This window comes from Struthio camelus, chromosome Z (genome assembly GCF_040807025.1).
Source record: "Struthio camelus isolate bStrCam1 chromosome Z, bStrCam1.hap1, whole genome shotgun sequence".
Classification (NCBI taxonomy): Eukaryota; Metazoa; Chordata; class Aves; order Struthioniformes; family Struthionidae; genus Struthio; species Struthio camelus.
Genome location: NC_090982.1, coordinates 27082852 through 27104133, shown reverse-complemented (window position 1 = coordinate 27104133; position 21282 = coordinate 27082852). Strand labels below are relative to the sequence as shown.

General features: G+C 37.3%; 2 long non-coding RNA genes across 2 annotated transcripts; one reads left to right on the top strand and one right to left on the bottom strand.

Moving 5' to 3' along the window:
- Window positions 1-2902: 2902 nt before the first annotated feature.
- On the bottom strand, window positions 2903-14238 carry LOC138064515 (uncharacterized). The gene is made up of 3 exons (XR_011137781.1): window positions 14141-14238; window positions 11225-11310; window positions 2903-3023 (listed from the first exon to the last, which is right to left on the bottom strand). It is a non-coding gene; the product is annotated as an uncharacterized lncRNA (long non-coding RNA).
- LOC138064516 (uncharacterized) lies at window positions 7540-21275 on the top strand. Its single transcript, XR_011137782.1, has 3 exons — window positions 7540-7647; window positions 8473-8587; window positions 21207-21275. It is a non-coding gene; the product is annotated as an uncharacterized lncRNA (long non-coding RNA).
- Window positions 21276-21282: the final 7 nt, after the last annotated feature.

Here is a 21282-nt window from a genome sequence, read left to right as displayed (position 1 = left end):
CTCTTACAGCCTTGTTTACTCAAATAAGAGTGATATGCAGTCTAGCTCTACATTAGACCTATGTATGTTATGTAATATGTGTAGTTAACATAGATATCTGTCAGATCTTTATAGGGTTTTGGCCTATTTCTGCTGGGCTGCAACAGAATTGTCATTACTTTTTTCCTTTTTCTTTTTTTCATGAATACAAATTTTCAGATGACATATAATATTTATTTGGATTTATGAAGTAGTGTAAACATCTCTCTGATAAGGAAAAAGTGTTTATGCACAGGAAAAGGTATAATTCATGGAGATAAGTTACTTTATAACTTTGTAAATTTCATCTTTCTTATTTACATACATATGCACACAGGTGCAATACAGAAGAGTCTTTCAATCAAAAAGACAAAAATAGAGGCTAGCTGATTTTTGTGTCTTTAAACATCTCTGCGTGTCCTTGATAACTATTGGGAAACAAAAGTTTCTTATTTGTATATTCTCCAATGCAAAGTATGTTGGCATGAACACAGATTCATTATGTTCCAGATAATCAAGTATAAAAGCAGTAAAACCACTGATTTTTTGGTATCCTGAACCAATTTGACTCCAAGTAGCAGGCTTTCTGTAGCATTTTAATTCCTACTGTGAGGTTTTCACAATAAATCCAGCAGTGTAAGTCTACCCAGTGTTACAATTTAATCTCTTATATGCGTGAAACATGTCCATAAAATGAAAGCAAATCCAACCTACTCAGAACAAAAGTATGTTCTAACAATATCGCACTACCAAGGACAATAGACTGCAGTATTTATCTCACTCTTTTTTTTTTTCAGTCTTCATTTTATCTCGTTGCTTCCTTTATTTTAGGAAATAACTGTAGTAGGGGATCCGAAATGTGACTGGCATATAGCTACATAAACGTTCATCCAGGTCTGTCTTTGCTTGCTTCTAAATCTTAATAGCAGTTGCTGTGTGCTTCTCAAGAGGAGACCAGCTTAACGATAATCACAATATTCTCTTCCACGACTTCTGATTTGGAAACTATGGTCCAGGTGCTATTACTTTTAATTTGCTCTGCCAGACAACCAGACGCAGGCGCAAGCTGGAGCAGGGCAGCCCCAACCGTCTTCCAGCAGCTCCCCGTAACGTAACCAAAGCCCCTGGTTGGCGCAGACCCAGGCAGGGGCGCGTGAAAGAGCCCCTGCCTGCCATCAGGGTACACACACCCCGCTAAACAGCGCGCTCGCTTTACCACCTGCGGCAGGGGTACCCCTCTGTCTGGGGTGTCACTTAGTGCTTTTGGGTGCCCAGGACGCCAGTAAGTGACTGCGAATACACAAGCGCCTGTGCATTTAGGGCCTGAAGGTCAGGCTGTTTATCTTTTGGCTGTGTTTTGAAAGCAAATGTTACATTTCCCCTTCATCTATCACATATTCCCCCCAGCCTCCCCCCGAAAAAAAACCCTCTGTTGACAATGATCTGAAGACGTGAGGATTTTTAAAGCTGTTTTTAACTACGTGAAGAGGAGGTGACAAAAATTTCCTGGGAAAAAGAACATAAAAACCGAAGAAAAGCCTCCCTCCCCGGGCAGATCGGCAATGCCGGCGGGGCTGCACTTGCGCTGGGGCGCTCGAGACGCCACCCGCGGCTCCCCTCTCCCTCCCTCCCTCCCTCCTTCCCCGGGCGGGCGCTGGGCCCGCACCCCTCGGCTGCCGCCCGGCCCTCCCCACGCTCTCCCGCAGATGTCCGGCATGGTTAGGATTCGTCAGGTCACACCTCGGCCTGTCAGGCCACGGCGCCTCCTTTGCCCCCCCCGGCGCCGCCGCCTGCTTCAGCCCATCGCTTCATTTCCCCCGCGCAGAGGCCGGCGGCGAGCAGGCCTCGTTAGGCGCAGGCCGCCACGGCCAGCCGAAGGCAGCCCGCTAGCTTCTTCCCAGCTACCCGTCACCTCCCCTCGGCTTTCCTCAGGCCAGCCACTGCTTTTATTAACCGCAGTCCAAGCCGCGGTACGCATGCACACCCACGCACGCACCAGGGTCCCCTCCAACCGTTGCACCGTGCCGGCACCTCCCAGCTCTCCCATCCCACCGCCCGCTCCTCACGGCGCTTCCCCAGCCTGGACTTCCCCCGAGCAGGCGTCGCCCTACTCGCTTTCCTCCCTCCCCCGCCTGAATTCAGAGGGGGGACATGTGCTGAGAGGTGAGCTCTCCTATCTGGCGAGCAACGTGGCCCCACCAGAGACAACTCCACCACCGACGCTGCCGCCCTCCTCGGCTCTCCACAGGGCCTCGATTGGTCTCCAGACATGGAAGAAAGGAGATCCCAGAAGCGGAAGTGCGGGACCACTAGCCAGAGTCTTCTCCTTGGGTTTGGATAAAAATATGCCCTTCTAAACACTACATTACCCATAGTATCTGCACACATGAAACCTGACTTTTATCTCACGCTCACTCTGCAGCGAAGTTAGTCACTGCTGCAAGATGCACCATCAAACATAACTGATCTACTCGGACCTGTGGTGTTCGGGATCAATAGAGGTTCATGTCTGTGTTTTTAAATCATCCAAAGAAGTACTGTCAAAAAATGTGTTGTAATATATTTTATATAAAGCTTTCTACACATAAAGTAGATTATATCAGCAAAAGTCAGGAGTGAAAACCTCTTGTGCACAAACATACAATCTCAAAATTAGTCTATTCACAGCTCAGAAAGTAGTATATTACTTTTGCACTGGAATAACTCAGTTCTGCCTTCTTCTTTATGCATTTGCACATATTTCTAACTCCTATCGTAAGAAAAAATACTTTTAAATTTGTTCAGTACAATATAACAAAACCAGATATTTTCCTGGCAATTTTTTACAGAGCTTAGAAAGAACAAACAGAAACCACTTTCTTCCATGAGTAGCTGACATGGTATTTAGTTGGCAAAAAGAACTACATCAATAAATTGTGGGTACATGCTGAAGAAAGCTGTTGATAGCATAGCAAGAGTGAGATTTTGGAATCTGAGCTGTTCTCCAGTGGGTGCTGAAGTATTTCCTAAAAAGAGGCAAGAATTTGAGTTCAGTTCAGTGTTGGACTGCATATATTTATTTGATGCTTTCACAGGCCATCTTTGTCTTTTCTTGGAATTGCAGGGCAAAACTATTCAAAGGCCCTTCCTCTGCCCGACTTTGCAGCCTAACTGTATCTGCATCGCCTCCCTTCCCCCCATTTTCTTTTCCTTTCTCCATCCCCTTTAAGTTGTAATTCAATCTCTTCCAACCCATGATCTCTTTTCTCTTTTTGGTATTCCCTCCACCCTCTCTCTCTCATTAGTTTAACTTGAGTTAATTAGGAATCGTAGGCAGCCCTCAATCTGTTATGTGTTAAAATAGAACAATCCGAAACAGAGAGGCACAGACACAACTATGTGATTTCATTGTCTAAGGGAGACAGAAAACCAGTGGGGATTCTCTTATCAAGACTAACATCTTCCCAATGGTTAATCTAACTGGCTTTAAAATGTTCCGCAAATGGAGAACTAGGATAACAATCTTCCGTGTTTCCTTTTTTTTTTCGTCTTTTTTCTTTTCCATTTCATCATTGGCAAGAATGAGTGAATTGGATTGACACGGAGGTGATAGAGGAAGAGAAATAGTCTACACGTCAAAATGACAATGTATATTACATGGTTAACAGAATGAGTGGTACGTGCAATGGGGCTGCGGGTATTTTCATCTGCTGTTGTACAATAAGCTCCTTCTTTTTCCAGGCGTATCATCAAGATAACTCCCAATTCAATGGAGATTAACTGTTTGCTTGAAGGATCTCTTTCCATGAGTAATATCACTTGATAAATTTGGAACTAAAGTAAGAATCTAAGTATTCACTTGTTGCTGTTACTGCATTGTGTATATATAGAGGTCATGCCTGGTACTGTGACTGTGGTGCTGATCACAGACCTTAGAGCACAGCGTGCTGTGGAAGTGAAATATAGCAGATCTAGGAAACCAAGCCTTGATTGTAAAGGTAAGGCCTTGCATTTTTGATTGACTGCAGCTTGATGAAATGCATGCTCAGGAAAGGTAGGTAGAACTGTGCACATAATATAAAGGTACATGTGCATATTATATTTATATATGTCTGTGTGTGCTTGTATGTATGTATAGATATATGTAATGTTTAAGCCTTCAAAGAAAGTAGTGTGAGATCCACGGTTTATCAACAGTCAAATTTATGACAATGGCTACATAAAATTGTTACTTTTGTATGTATGTGCACATGAAGGCGGCAGTAATTAGTGTTAATAATTTATCCTTTAATTAGTGATGAACGTTTTTACAAATATGCTTTGAAGTTAAAAGAATTTCAGAAGTCTTTTTGACATCTGATATCCAGGAAACAGAATAAAAAAACAGATTGAAGTAGGGGAGAAAGGGAGATTTCAGAGGTACCACAGTCAAAATATTAGTATATATTTTAAGAAAAATAATTTGCCTTTCTCCCTCCAATAGTTCTTTATGACACGGAGAACATCAGGCTAAAGGGGTACAAAAGGAATGTACAATGAAATCCAAAGTACAAGCTTGATTATCCAGACCATATAAGAATGTGAAAGTGTTGGAAAAGCCAATATTCCTTCTAAAAGGCATCCTTGGCACTTTTCTTTGAGAGTGTGGGAGTGAGTTTCTAACTGGACAGAGCATACAAAAGACCAAGCAGGGAGATGTTCAAGTAAGCTCCCTTTTTCCACAGTTTCAGATTTAAAAAATGGTTATTTATTTCCCCAAGTATAGTTACATTTATATCTGAACTGTATTAGATTCAGAAGTAGAGATAGATTTGGCCCTTATAACCATCCTCTGTTTTCGTCTTTGCTTTACACAGGAAAGCAAAAAGGCAGTGACGTAGGTTGGTCTATTTTACACCACAAGTGAAAAATATTTTCCTCTATGAAATTAAAATAGCTTACAGTGATACCTCCTATTTCAATATCAATAATAAAAAATCTATTGTATTTAACTAATCCTTTTCCTTCTCTAGGTATTTTAGATCACAGTGGGAGAGTTGTGTGAGGCAAAGGCATAAAATTTTTCATAAAAATCCAGGACATTTTTAAACTTGATAGGAGATGATTTTAAGGATTTTATGCCATTTTGACCTCTGAGGTTATATCAATCATATATGTAGTCTGAAATATCTTTAAAAAGTTATAACACACATAAATTCACAAGTGAAACCATGGCTTAGAAAGCAAAATAATAGGAAAAATAGTAAAACTAAATTAATCTAGCATCTATCCAATGACTATCCAGCAAGTGCGTATCTTTAGAAAGGCAGAAAATACTTGCCATTCTATCAGATACACAGTAAATGCACTGGTGGTTTATAGGAGTGAACATATTTATTTCCCCCGAACACAGCAGATCAGAACCACAGTTTCTGTCATTACTCATTGCTTTCCTCATTTAAGACGGACATGCAAGCCACTAAAAATGCACCATGCCTGTAATAGCGTGCCTCTCAGCCTAACGCGCGCAAAACCCCTGGCTCCCATCAGCTTATGCTGCCGTGTCGAAAGTAGGTGAAGGATAGTGCTGCACAGTCTGAGGACAAGTGCTTTAGTACATAATTAACTAGGACAAATATTTGTAGCAAGTGGAAATATTCTAGAAGATTGCTATGTACCACAGAGAAAAATCCACAATACAGGCCTTTTCAGTACATTGCTATCTACGAAATTAAGTCCAGACACAGTTTTCTCAGCAAACGTACCTCCAGCTGCACTAGGTATGAAACTGTGTCAGAGCTACACAATGCAAGATTGGGTAATAAACATGTAATAAATAGTTGCAGAACTACGAATAAAGTAATGCTGAAAATGCACAGATGAGCAGGAGTAGTTATGTCCTATGGGAGTTAATTGCAAATAGAGATTCATACATGTGGTTTTCTAACTGGAAATATTGGAATGCATAAAGCCAGTGGTTTTAAAATTTATCCTTTAAGAAGCACTACTTCTAGTGGATTATTAACTTTGGTACTAGAAACTACTGCAAATCATTTTAGTGTGCTGCTATATTCCCAGTGCTTATGCTTGTATTGTAGTTGATTTTACACTGCTCTTCAGACATGTAGATATAGAAATATCTATGTATACTATACTCTACTAGAAGGATAAGTACACATATAGGTTGAAACAGTGATGTTTTTGTACTTGAAATGGTGATATTTTTGCCCTTGATATTATGCTAACATTCAAATCAGAACTAAAATGCAGACTAACAAAGATTAGAAACACAGATCGCATATATACCTAGGCAGATTGTGAAAAATTACACAAAAAATAATACTAGCACCTACAGAAATAAATCCAAGAAAGCAGAGAAGAGGTACTGAATAACAAATCTCAAACTGTTACATTTCCTGACTTCAAAGAATCTGCTCAAGTTAACTGTACAGAATATTAACAATAATCAAACAGATTTTCTTATGTGCTGTCTCAGGAACACACAGAATATTAACCAGCATGCTGATTTCCGGAGAAGTCAGAGGTACATCAGAAAATTTTGATGACGTTAGTAAGCTTTAATGTTTTAATATGGGCACCGACAAGGGATTTAGCAATTCGGGACAGTTTACTGTACGCAGAAATATGCAACAGCTTCGGAGTATGCTCCTTTCAGTAGTAGATATTCAGTCTGCTTGCTATTGTCTTTTGCAAGAAATTTGGGGGTAAAATAGAACTGCACCTTCAAATGCAATTGCCTTGGCTATTCATTCTGTGAGATTGATGTTAGAACAGTGTAATACATTGGATAATGAGGTCCCACATTCTCTCTTCCATATTAGGTCTAATGTGTTCTCATAAAATGGCATTAGCTTCACACTTTTAAATAAGAAATAGGCTTCTTGGCCCGCTTATCTGAGCAGGATATTTTCAGGAAGTGGTGGGAATAACAGAGCTCAGTATACAAATGTCATCCTCTAACTTCACAAACGAAACAGTGGCTGAAAACACTGAGAAAGGACTGCAAGGTTCAGGCATGCACAAGAGACACTGGCACCCTTTGGCAGCGAAGCTGCTCTGAATCAGCCACGTGCACCGACTCCGGCATCACAGATACTTTCCACTTACTGACACTGGCCTGGTCCTGCCTTCTGAGAGAAGCTCTGCTTCCATAAAGCAAACCGGTATTACACAGAATGTAAATTTTAGGACATTTCTAGTGGGAGGACTGTGTAAATTGACAGACATATCTGTAGTTTTAAATCTGATGGAATCTAATGTCATTGTTATAAAGCTTATTTGTTGGGAACTTTTTTCTACCTTTTGATTTAAAAGGTAGGGATTTCTAAGTAAAAAAATCTCCTTGAAACTGAGTATTTTTTTCCAGAGGTATATGATTATTTTCATATGTTGATTATGTAGGCAAAAATCAGAAATTCCTTAATTTGTAGGACGAGAAGCAGATAAATTCTTCCTGTAATTTAGCACCCTATCCAAAATGTCCTTTCCTTTTTTGAACCCTGTCCATCCCTTTTCACGAACACTCCCTTTTTAGCTCACTGCATAGCATTACATTGAGTCCCTGCTTCTGCAAATGCTCACCGTCAGGCAAAACACTTTCTACCATGAATAGTCATGCTGAAATTCCCTGTATTGGCTGTCCAACTACAGGTAAAAAACTGCTTGACAAAATGTCTGTACATAGTACTGAGGTTAGTTTTCTTGATTGTTAGCCTATTATTTAAGCTCGGATTTGGGTAAACAAATTTAGTTGCTCTTGATTTCTAACTTATGTTAGCATTAATCATTATTTTAAAACTAATAAATAGAGTTTAAAGATCAAAGAAGTAAAATCTTTTCAGATTAAAGCAAATAGCTTTTCTAATTTTATGGTGAGATCTGTGAAAGAATGAAAAAGAGCCTGGAGATTTTTATTTGGAAGTTTTTGTGAAGTTATAATATGCTCTTGTGCTTGGAATTTTACAACTTTTTCCAGAACAAATTGCCATAATTAATTTTAAGAAATATTCTTTGTGCTCTATGTATAAATTGAACAATGAAATGTAGAAATATACATAGCCTTAAGAACATGCCATCAATAGGGAATATTCAGCTAACTACTAACTTCTAACTAACTTCAGTTCATGACAAAATTAGGGACTGGATATTACACTGATGGAATAGATTTGAAATGTCTTATCAAAACTTCATTGCTTTCGTATCGACTATTGCTGTTTCCATAGTGGTAGCATAGCCAAACAGCTATTCCTCTATCTTTATAAACAAGTATATAAAATTAGGTAGATTTGTTGCTGACTTGAACTTAAATGCATTATTTTTACAGCTAGAGCTACACTAAAAACACACAAAACACTATATTCCAATCTAACATAACGTTCATATTGTTTCTTTTTACGTGCTGTCACAAACTGAAGAAATGGGAGAATAAATTATGAGATTAATATTGTTAAGTGGCTTGTGCACTTTGTCTTTCAGAGCTTCTTACATTGATTATCCTTCCATTCAAAAACTGCTGTCTACGATGAAATATTTTTAATTGCATCAGGTGAACTGAAAATGCAATTCTCCAAACACTGAACATTTCTGAACTGTGAGTACTAAATGTACCTATAAATTTGCTTAGATACTAAGTGACATCTTAATAGCCCCCCTTGACTTAATATGAACTTGCATGACTTTTCTAGATAGATGACCCTGCTCTCATCCTACAACTGTTCTTCCTCTTCACTGCAAATTGCAGCACTCGAATTTCATGTAATTTCCCCTCAGAGAACAGATTTTTTTTAGTTCTTCTAAGACTGATGCTGAATAGAAACAGATCTTTCTTGGCTTTTTGCAGAAATATGACAATATTCTGTTCCACTATTAAGTTCCCTTGGCAGTGCAGAACACTTTGCAAACAAACAAATGAACAAATAGATTTCTGCTTCTAAGATCTTATAGTCTTGGGATGATACTACGCAGCAAAAAGTCACGAACTATGGATGTGTCCAAGAAGGAAGAGTTACTGTGGCTGGGTAAATATGCTTAATGTCAGGTATCTTTTTAAATATCTTATTATTTTGATTTCTAATACGAAATCAGGTACATTTATTTGGCTGACAAACTGAGGGCCAAAAGAGCTGGCAGTGATGAAAGGTTGAAAAATGGAAGGGAGTCTGGTGAAAAACAGACTAAAAAGTGTGGAGTTGTACAAAGAGCAGACTCCAGTCTGATATTCTAGTTGTCTCAGTGTGTAGAAGCTTAGAATTACTTGTGAGAGAGGAACAAAATGGAATATCTTCCAGCGTAGAAAGTACTGCAGAGTGCCAGCTTTACCACTTGTGAAAAAAGCCAGAGGTGAAATCAGATTTATTAAGGAGCCATGAAAAACACAGTGAGAAGTTTCAACTGAAGAAAGAAGACTGGGAGCCTCTGTATGGCCTCAACAGCAGTAGTTAACAGACTAGAGTAAAATGGAAGAAAACAGAGTTTTAAAATGCATTTGCTGCAGTTCAAGCCCCAGCTCCCAGCAACAGCCAAGTTTTACAGTGGCTTTGGGAATATTTCTCTTCAAAAGCCACAGTGCGGAGCTATGGATGCGTATGCACTGAAAGACAATGTAAAATTGTCTGCCTGCGCTCTCACTGAGGTCGTAAGAGGAGGATCTGACTATACCTAACCTATAATGGGAAAATATTCAGCGTGTAAATGAAGAATCCCAAATTTCCTAGGATCTGACTATACTTAACCTATAATGGGAAAATTTCAGAGTGTAAATGAAGAATCCCAAATTTCCTATTGCAGTCTTTTCTAATTTTTTTTTGTGATTTTAGTTTTTTTCAATAGTTGGATATACACAGTTCTCTGATTCTAATCTATATCTGAGTTCACAGTAGCTGAACCTTTATCTCAAACCTTTCTTTACCTTTAATAACATTATAAATTTTAGTTTGCATGTATTTTGAAAAACTTCACTCCTTTCAGCCCTGCTCCTCCCCTCAACTGGTTTCTTTTTTGTCTTATGGTTTGGAAAATGCATTCATACTTACTTATGCTGAATTAATACAAAACTCAAGGTGAAACTCAGATGTAACCAGAATTTTGCTTAGTTTTGAGATAAAATGGTAAATCTTTCTTGGCAATAATGGGAAAGAAGTGGTTTAATGCAACCATCAGCCTGAGCAAACCAGCTAATAATTTGTACTGGTTATGAAAGATTAAATTTGTCTGCCAAGGCCTGCAAAAGTTCTGTGTGAGTGGAGTTTGGCAAGCTAACTAAACAAGGAAGGGTAGCAATATTGTGATTTTTCTAGCCCAACTTATAACTTGAGCTATACGTGACTTGTTTTTCAGGGAAAAATTGTCATGAATCAATAGAAACCTTTACCTTTGATAGTTGTCCCCTGCCTCTGACTCATTTTTGCCTCTCTCCCTTCTCCAGAATCTGTTGACTGTTTAGCTGAATTTCATTTTATTACTATTCTTAACATTACCCCAGAATACAACTTTGGTTATCATCCAAGTAATGTGTAATTCTTAAGATTCTTTGTGCATTTACTATAAGCATAATTATTGCACATAAGGCATAACATCATCACTCACCACCAAAGCAACAGGTCAGATGTATGAAGCAGCTTATGTATTTGACAAGCCTCAGCAGGATCTTGAAAAATGCATTGAAATCTTTTAAACATACACTAATTTCTCCCAAGATTAAGAAACCTTGATGTTCTCTGTTCTCTTATTCTTCCTTACACAGAGTAACAGAACCAAGAAGTTTTTTGAATTACTCTGCTAGCTAATAATTACAGAAGTTAAATCAAAATAAATCTCATTTTATTTGAAAGCCTAAAAAAAATTAAGCTCCTCAAAGATTTGCATTAACGATCTGAATTGCTTTCTTTTCTTGGCACGCTTGGGCCGCAGCAGCAGCCAGAATAGGTTGCACACAAATGGTGATAAAAAGGGTTTTATTTACATTCTTAATTATATAGATTACTAGTGGCCCAAATCCAGTCATGATCAGAGCAAGCTGTGGAGCATTAGACTGCTTAAAATTACCTGAAATATAACCAGAATAGAATGAAATACGCAAAAAAAGAAAGAAAAGAAAAATAAAGATTAGAAACATAAAGAAATAAATGGCTTTGTTGTTCTAACTTTCCTGGAAATTAGTTGGTAATTGAAGAACATTTGCAGCCATATTTTTTCTCATAATTACAGTAAAATAGTAAAGTATTGGTACCTTTTATTGTGCTATACAATTTCTGGGTTAAATATTCTCATTCTTTAGAGAAAGGATTTTTTTTTTCCTGTAGTCCAATTATCCTCCTAGAAGTGAAGTGAAAAAAAGGTATTGATTCAATTAAAAAAGAAGTGGGTATAGTTCTATCAATCTCTGTTACACTCTACATATATGTGCAAGTGCACAAACATATATACATCCACAAAATACACTTGTTCACAGTAGTTCTGATTTTAGATTTAAAAAGTTAATATTGTCACATACCACATGCAGGGGCCTGGTTTTCACTGTAAGCATGGCTCCTTCCAAGATTTACTGCAGCTAGGCTTGCATTTGTAAACCTGCTGGCTAACATTTTTCGGTAACAAAGCAGGAAATTAGTTCCCCAAATGTACTTTTTCATCTGATTTATTGTACAAGGACTTTATCATCTTTGTCATTCCTGAGCTGAAGGAATCTTACAGAAGTGACTAATATACTTAAAATTTGCCACAACATATATTACTATTTAATTAAATGGTACACAGGACTTGAAACTGCTTCTTCTCAAGACAATGGGAAAGTTCTCAGCAGCATTCAGTGGGACCTAGACTAACCATATCATCTTTCTAAAAATCACAGTCAAGTGTTTTAGCTGTTAATTCTCACTTACCAATGATGCTAACAAGCAGCATATGCACATTAGTACTGCTATCAACAATACTGCTATCAACAAACATATGTGAATTGGATTATAACCATGACAAGGTACATGAAGAATGGGAATTACAAAAGACAGGCTAACGCAGTCAGCTCACTATATCTAAACTTGAAATTAATATGTGAACAATAGGACAGGGAAAATGTGAATCTTACTAATTACCTTAAAAGGAGAGTAGCTTCTACCACCAGGAAAACAGAGACAGTTTATGATTTGTTGCAGAAGTATTATTCTATACTGGGACTTGGAGTCTGAGTCTTACCCCCCGGAGCACATGTATGCTGAGATCTACAACTTAGTTAAACTCCACTTTTCATCATGAACGTCACCATCTAACAGCATCCACAGAAACCTTCCTGAACTCAGCAACCAAAGAGAGGTCTTGCCTAGTGTTGGACGTATGTTTGTTTAGGTTAAACAAAATTGTTGGGAGATAGGGGACTTGGAAAGCCTTCAAAATCTGTCTTTGGCATCATAGTACTAGGAAAATACTTTGAGTGTCACAGTTAATTTGGAAATACCATATGATGAATCAGTCTGCCAAGTTATTTTTTGTTTCTGATAACTCATAATGCAAACATGGTACTTTCCTGGCATTCCTCATTTCACTTCAAATATTATAAAGGTAAGTTCTCATCTCAGCATTTCTCACCCATGTGAGTAGTTTCTAGCAAACTCTGCAGGAACTTTCTGGGAATAATCATGCTAAAAGCCAGTCCAGGAGGAGATAGGAGGCATGTTATTGACTCCACATTAGCTTTAATTCTAAGTTCAGTAGAGATCCTTTTGATTTCTCCTACTACAAGTAAATTTCAAATTATATCCTAGCTCCATGGGGAAAGTGCAGGGGCTCTCAAGCAAGAAGGCTGCTCTCACATTCACTGTGCAGATGCTATGGCCTTGCATTTTTTGTATCCTATACAAAAAATAAATCTGCAAATTCACTGCAAGTTATAATAATGCTGCATATTAATGTCAAATACAAAGATGAAAAATAATAAAAGTTGATATAAGCATATTATGGAATATATATTTGGAAAACTTTTTTTTTTAATCAAAAAAGAGGTAGATTAAATATCCCTTTTTTTTTCAGTTGTACATTAAAAGTTTTTAGATGCTCTTTAAAACTCCAGAAGTAGAAAAAGGGTTATTTTCACATGTAAGGCTTTTATAGCTGAAGAACACAATCACTACACACAAACTTATAAAGCACACATAGCAATTATGTAAAATCAATTGAAGCTGTCTAAATCTTGGCTTTGAAACAAAGGCTCATGGAGGAAATGCTGAAAACTACTTGGCAGCAATTGTTGCTAACAATGCAGGTTAATAACTAGCATTGGGCCTGATTCTGATCCAACTCAGACTAGTTTTGCACTTGCATGAACTCAACTGATTTGCAACAAGTTATTCGTGACATAAGAGCTTTTATTTGTGACCTGTGCCATAAATCTGCCTCCTTATTCATAAGCAACTATTTGAGGAAACTTTAAACTATTTCATTACATATATTCAATAATTAAATAAATAAATACATAAATCTAGTTTAATTTTTAACAGAAAGGCAGATTTGTCATCCTGACTTAGGCAAATGGTCTCCACTTAATGCTGCACTTTTACAGTATAGTTTAGGGGCAAAGGTAACAATATTGCAAAAAAAAAGTTCTAAATGTCAAAAACATTCTTTGCTTCCAAGACAGGTACGAAATCTGAAACTATAATGGTGAAAACTGTGCTCATATTCATTTACTTATAAGATGTTGTGGTAATACTGTTCTTTTATTAGTTCTCATTTGTTACAGCCTACATACAATATTATTTCCGTAGTTTTCTCAAAGCAGTACTGCAAAAGAGATATTAATCTCCATTAAATTTCAGAGAACAGTTAAAAAAGCAACAGACCATTAATAATTTTTTAATTGAATAACATCCTGTTGACATGAAAACTAGTTTAGCCTGAGTGAAAAAAGCATACTTTTGTCAGTTGCTAGTTTACGAATGGGTGGTTTCTATGACCTTAATTTTGCAAATATTTGATGCCATGATAGACGATAAGGAGGAATGAGTGCAGTAGCAAAAATTCTATTTACATGAAAGACATTATTTAGAATTCTATGTTCCATATTTTAGGGTAAACACTCACAGAAGCAGACCGTTAAGATTCAGAGCTACATTTTTTTGTTGGTGTGGTTTATCCCTCTCTCATGAAAACTGACCTTTTCTCCTTGTATGTATGTTTCGGAGGCATTAGACTATAGAGTTGTTTTCATTTGTTGCTGTCTTCAGAGACACTGGGATCTGTTTTATTTTTCTCTCAGTTCTTTGATGATAAATTCGAGAAGGGAGAAAAATAATCACATGTCATTTCAATCTAAGGAAACGTAATATATTAAACATTACTAAATATTCTTGCAACTTTTTGGAAGTGCTGTAATGCTGAAGCAATTAGTACTTAATCATCTAATTTGTTTTACAAAGAAAATTGCTCCCTATGGCTGAAATAGGTTCTGCAGCTAACCTTTTTAAAAAAACGATGTTAAAAATTCCTGAAATTATTACTCTATTCTCTCTCATTGTCCCACACTACTTCTAGTTCCCTTTAACATTCTCCTTTTCCTTTTTTCCTTGGTGCTGTTTTTGTGATAGTTCTAAAATCATTATTTCGTACTCAGATTGTCCTATACACATTAGGAAATGTATGCTATACAAATCAGAGATCAGGAAGAATCAGCATCCAGGTAACAGAAAGAGAGATGAGCATTCTAAAAACATGTGGTTGTTTAGGTGGATGTACATGCTTCCAGTAAAGCATTTTTCCCTAACTAAACCCTAGGTTTTAAGCTAGATTTTAAATAAATAGTCCTGGACTCCTAGTCAATCTTTCAAAGATTAAAGGCTTCCCTGCACAGAGGATATGTTGATCTTCTCATCAGGGCCAGAAAGGGGCCATGTCCGTGGAAGGTATACTGTGAATCTCTAATATGGTTATCCTTTATTAACAGATTATTACAACTCTGGCATAAATGATAAGCAGGAAGCCATCTCCCTATAGTTGATGGGGGAAAAAAAGTGAGACCCATCTCATCTCACTCTAGATATCTCCAGTAAGATATTTGTATCTGAACTAGCTGCCTAGACTCCCTTTACAGTCACCAACAATAGTTAGGGAGTTCTGGGAATCTATACAGATAATCTAAACTAGATGCCTCTTTCAGAGTGTAAGGAATTGTGCTCTAAAGGGCCCATTTCTCATCAAAGATTATGGAGGGATGCTACATGGCTAGCATGGATGTGGAGAGCTGTGTAGGAGCTACCTAAATTTAAGGGAGCCCCATGGAGATGGGCTAATCATGACGAATCGCATCATCTTGGCCCAGCAAAATGGGAAGGATTAGGATTATAACTGGTTTTCTAAACCAGTTTTGGTTTTGACTGGTTCTACTGCAGCCTAGATGATTTGCAGAGTCCCTGGTCTACCAGATGACCTTGCTGTCCCTACGTGTAGGGGTGCACTGCTGCCCACACTATAAGTATGGGTTGTGGAATTTCCATACCGAATCCTAAGTTTCCTTTTTAGGTACTCTCCTGATCTGTCTATACTTTTCCTACTCTTGTGAAAGGCTGTATGATGAAAAGTTGTTCACTTCAATTTGTTACTATGTCTGTTTAAATGACTACGTTCTGCATGCAGAATATAGAGTAGAGAAGGGAGTTTCTGATCTGTGAGTGAAATTAGAAGAAAAATATTGATCAGCTAGTAGATGGGTCTCTTTCTGGATGAGAAAGTGTTATATTATGTAGAAGGTCTAGCACCTTCTACAAAGAAACAGAGGAGACTTTGCAGAAAGTGTCTTCGGCCGAAAGTGTCAATTCTGGATTTAGCAGAGAATAGGCCTCACAATAGGCTTCCACACAAGCAAGCCAAGCACAGGTGGCAAGAAGTTATTCAATATCTTTTGATACCAAGATTACAAAATAAGTAGCACTGGTTTTTCTACTTCTTACTCTGCCTCTGCCCTTGTTTTAGAGAACCAATGCAAGTTAAGCCTGGCCATTACCGGAGTAAAGGTGCTTGCATGAATCAGCAAAACAGCAGCTAGCTTTATATGTGCTCAGACTTGTTTGTGGAAGCATTATCAAGAAATATCTTTTGGGACATTTCTTCATACACTGTTATCTTCCGTGTAGCAACAGGGAAAGATTTTTTACTAAATGCAATATGTTAAAACTCAAATATATATTTATATATCTGTCAGCTGCTTCACTCCAGAAGTTTGTATCTTATAGATGTTTTACAATGAATGAAGAATAGTTGTACGCAGAGATACCAATATTTATATAAAAGGAATGCTTGGATTTTCAGAAATGCAGCATATGTAGTGTGCTGCAGAAGTCAAACGAATTTGCTCAATGGCCTTGAATATTTAGTCATTTTGACTTGAATACTTCAATCTCAAAATTAGAGTTATCAGAGATTTTAAATCCTAGCCTTCTTTGGCCTTTCATTTTATACTAGAAAGGAGATCATAAAACACACTCCAGTTGCTAACAAGTTGCTAACATGGCTGCCTTTCCACAGCAATCTAAATAGTGACCACTCTTTATGTTCAATAGTTTTTGACAGGTTGTCAGAAGAAAGATTAGCAAAGTGGAAAAAAGATTCTAGAGCGAAGGTCCAATGATTTCATGAATATCAATGATTATCACCTTTTTTTAAACATATTCTGGTGCTTTTGACAGTTGTTGCTTCCACACTTTAGTTAAAGCCAGTTTCTGTCAGTACCACTAGGGGATCTGTATGAATCACTGAATCATTTTTTCTCTTGACTCATTGGCTAAAATGAGTTTGGAAGAAGTGGTTCAGCTAATTATGATTTTGAATAACATTGATATTGTTAATCAGTATAACAATAATCAGTTAATCATAGATACTGTTAATCAGTAAAAATAGAGATTTTTCAAGTGATTTTTCATGATAAGGTTTTGTGAGGTAAAAATGTGCTTTAAGCATTAAAGACTTGTCTAAATTCAGCACAGATGATACAGCACTGCTGCCAAACAGTGGAGTGCATCAGATGATTCAGTTTATTTCCTATTCCAAAGGACATTTGACAACAGCACTTAAAGCTGCTATGTTAGGTTATTCATCTGAAGTGTTTTGAATTATAATAATTACAACTTTTTGGATGTTGCTTAGACCGTTACACCACTTTCTAGAATGCACAGCAGTTATGCAGCTCAAGGAGTAATTTTGGTAGATCAACAGATGCCAAAAAAATGCAATTAGGAACATTCCCAGAATAGTAAATGACAACAACTGAAAGCAGAGAACATCTCCTGCCTGCTTTCCTGCAATAAAATCCTTGCACTGTCCTACATTAAAGGTAGTGCAAGCAGAGGATGTGCAGACTTACCTGATCTACATAGGTTTGAGCATGTCTAGTAGTGATAATAGTATTATGTCTTTAATGATCAAATATATACATTCTGAAGGGCAAACTCTCCTTTCTGTAGAAACTATGGGTAGAATGCTGATCACAATCTCAGCATTACACAAAGAGTAAGTCACCTGTCCCCTATGCTGAAGAATGGAGGCACATAGACTATGGGAACTGGCAAGATGCTTGGCACTGATTCAAGAATAAAAACAGAACAGAAAAAAAAAAATAGACTGTTTTGAAAAGAGAGTTTATGTCTATTTTTATAACAGGTTTTAAATGAACATCTGAAAAACAGATCTTCTGAAATAACATGGTATAATTAGAAAGTAAATATTTCTATATTAAATGCTGGAAGAGTGAGTTCTGTAACAATTATATAGCTTTCAGACTGTGTCCTGCCTGACATAAACTAACATAAAAATACCAAGCAGAACCCTACACCTTACCTCATGGCTTCTGCTGCAGAAGCCTGTCAGAGATGACAGGGGACCTACAGGACTCTCTTGAACCAACATCCCTAGCTAGGTAGGACATTTCAGATAGTACTAGTACTGCATTTAAGGAAGTCAATCCAGTGGCACGTTGCCTCTGGGTGTTTTCATTAGCTGACACACTGATTTCATTAGTTGGAGGTTTCCGACGAGCCCAACTGAAAAGTCTGCCTCAGTCTGCATGCGATATCTCATATGCAGACCATGCTGCTATAATGAAACACAAGAGTATAGGCCAAATCTGCTTGAAGCCAAATAGCTTGCCCACCTGGGTTTCAATAAACCTGATCAAAAAGCAACTGCTAACAATGTTGGTGATATCTCTGCTGTATTACCACATCTGAGGAGAAAAGTAACTTGCACTGTGGAATGCTATGTTTGGTTGGTTATTAATTTTTTAATCCTCATGAAGAAATATATGAATAAATGATTTACAGCTTCTTTCAAGTCAGCAGTGTACCAGCTTTCATTTAAATAACTCACATAGAATAACATAAGTCAGGCCCAAAGTTCATCCGTCCCAGATCAAGTGTTTTAGCACCTCCAGTGTCCTGCAGCTTCATTGCTTAATTACAATTTCTATGATGAATCATCTACTTTCTTTATTCCTCCTTGATCATGTACTGAATAGAGGAAATCAGTAGGTTTAAACCAGGAGAAAAGTTAATCATTAAAGAGTAGAAAGCTCTATCACATAGTTACATATGATATCATGTATTTCTTCATGGTGCAGAGTGGCAAAGCAAATGGCTCTTATCTTAACAATGAGAAGATAACAATAAGTAACAATCAAGACAATGACTAAAAGCAGAGGAAAAAATCAAATAGAATCTAAAGTCTTCCATGTTGGACAGAAAATATTGGCAACAAAACTATGCAAACTTCCATGTGTAATACCTGAGCGTTGCTTAATTCACCCTCTGAAAAGAATAGAGTCTGCTAATCTTTATTTTGGTGAGATGTATAAGAATAATGTTGCAGAATGGGAAAAAAATCTTCAGAGAATGAAAACTGAAGGAAGCTGTAATAAACAGGAAGACAGGAAGTGGGGAAAGGGAAATCATATCTACACTGGGCCAGAAGTAACGCTAGGCTGAAAGTGAACAGGAAAGTTAATGGATGGGATTGAGATGATCATGAACAACTGCTCTAAGTAACAGAATTTCCTGGAAGAGAGAGGGGAGTCAGGCATTCATAGACATGAGAAGACAAAGAAGTTAAAGGAATTGCTGACATTAATGGTAACACAGGGAACAAGTTTCAGCAGATAAGGCCAGACAATAGGACAAGCAAAGAGTTCAAGATAGCAAGTAATCTTTTTAAGAGATGTGACCTTTTGAACAACATACAAGGGCTAGAGCCAGCAAGGAGTCACTGGAAGTGTAGGAGTGAAGGTAATTCATGCAATCCAAGAGTGAAAGAAGGAAACAAAAAGGAAAAAAGAGGGTAAAATAAGTGTTAAATGAATGAATGGTATGGAAAATAAAGCAATGATTACCAGAGTGTTTGGAAAAGTTGAAACTTTTCATTCATGATAGACTCTCTAAAGCCTGTCTGATGAGATTTCAGCCTCTCCTTACAGAAATCGAAAGGGGATAAATGCCATTGTTTTCCAGAGAAGTTACCTTAATTCACTTGTGGTTCAATCATTGAAAACAAATAACAAACAAACAAAAAAATCAAAACATGAATGTAGCCTGAAAAATGAGAATCCATTCAGGAAGGTCTCACTTGGAAGAAAGATTTTTTGTTTGTTTGTTTGAAAGCTTGAAACCAGTTATTTCCACTGATCTCTGTGTTACAGCTCCAGTTAAGTTCAGTTTAAGTCATGCAAATCTGAGCAATTAGCAGGTGAGCTAGCTGGAGACCAAATCTTTGTGGGCTAATGGAGAAATAAGTAACAGGAAGACTGTTATAAAGATTAGAGTTTAGTATTTAAATCAGAAATTTGCATGAAAATTTTTTAAAAAGGCACAAAAATCTGCTGAATAAAAATAGCCCAGAAAAGCTATTTTCTAGATGAAAGTGTGATCATATCATGAAAATGCTTAAGCATCTTTAATGAACAACTCCTATTTAGACACTAGGTTTTTTCTTGAGGCTCAAGGACAGTCTTTAAGGTAGGCAGACACTGTAACACAAAACGTTAATATCAGCAAGAGGTAAACATAGCACTTTTGAATATATCCTTGTACCTTAGGATATCCTGAGCCAGCCATTCGAAGCAGAGAAGCTGAAGGATGCATCTGGAAGGAAGTAACTGAGCTGGTAACCTTAGAAATCATTCATTATGGAGATGAGAACTAGAGCCCTTTCTTCACATGAAAGAGTGGATGGCTGAAATTTGTTCAAGTCCCCACAGTTATTTACATCTCACTAGGAGAAAGCCATTCTGAGAATAGAATCATCTCTTTTCCAGAAATTACTTTGACTTTTGTAAAGGCCAGAAACTCCTGCTACAATCATCTGTCCAAACACAAAAATCATCAGTGAGAATTATAGCATGCTCTTTAATTCAGAAAGTATGTTACATATAACTAATGCATCATAAGATTAATCTCATGATATGTTCTATATCATCCATCAGCTAAAAGCAGCAGAGCCTCCATTGCCAGATGGTTTAGATGAGTCCTGATACAAGAATTAACTGGTCTCAGTGAGTTCTTCAAGCATCTGTGTATTCTCAATGAAAGTAATAAGACAATTTCTCTTTATTTCTGCTGCTCAAATCCTTTGTGCATATATAAAAAGCTTAGCATATAAAAGTAAGTGTTAATTCAGAAAAAAAGTTTGTTTGTTCTTTGATGCTGTTCTTCAGAAAAGGTGAAACTTCGTAAAGAAAGGAGTTTCATGTGCTTTATAAAGAAATTTGCCTGTACCGTAGGTATACGTATTATTGAATAGTCAGAGCTGCACATACATGCACCATTGAGTTCTAGCTTCAGTAGAAAGATTCTATCTGTTAAATAATTCATCTTAAAGGGCACAAACCCAGATTTTCCAAGGGGTACTGTAATTAAAATTCTGTCCTGCAGTGCCACCTGGAAAAAAAAAAATTGCTTAGTTTTACCCACAATGTTTTTTTTCTGGATCAATTTATTTGGTTCCACCTTCATATTACTTGAAAAGCACACAAGGGACTTTGTATTACCATAGTCATCCCTTTTCTGTATGACCCACACAGTAGATATTAGTTGTAGGAATTATAATTTACTCTGAATGTATTAAAGCATAATCTAGAGTGGTTGTTTTTTTAGTGAATACTTTGCAGCTCTGGGAACTATTCTCACTAGCTCTACAGTGAGGGATTAGTTTTTATCCAGAGATAACAAGTCTATCTCTACCTCCAGAGCTGCCTTCAAAAAAGTGAAGAGCTCCACTTAAAGTCTGTGGACCTGCCTACTGGAAGAAAGTAATTTTTGAGGT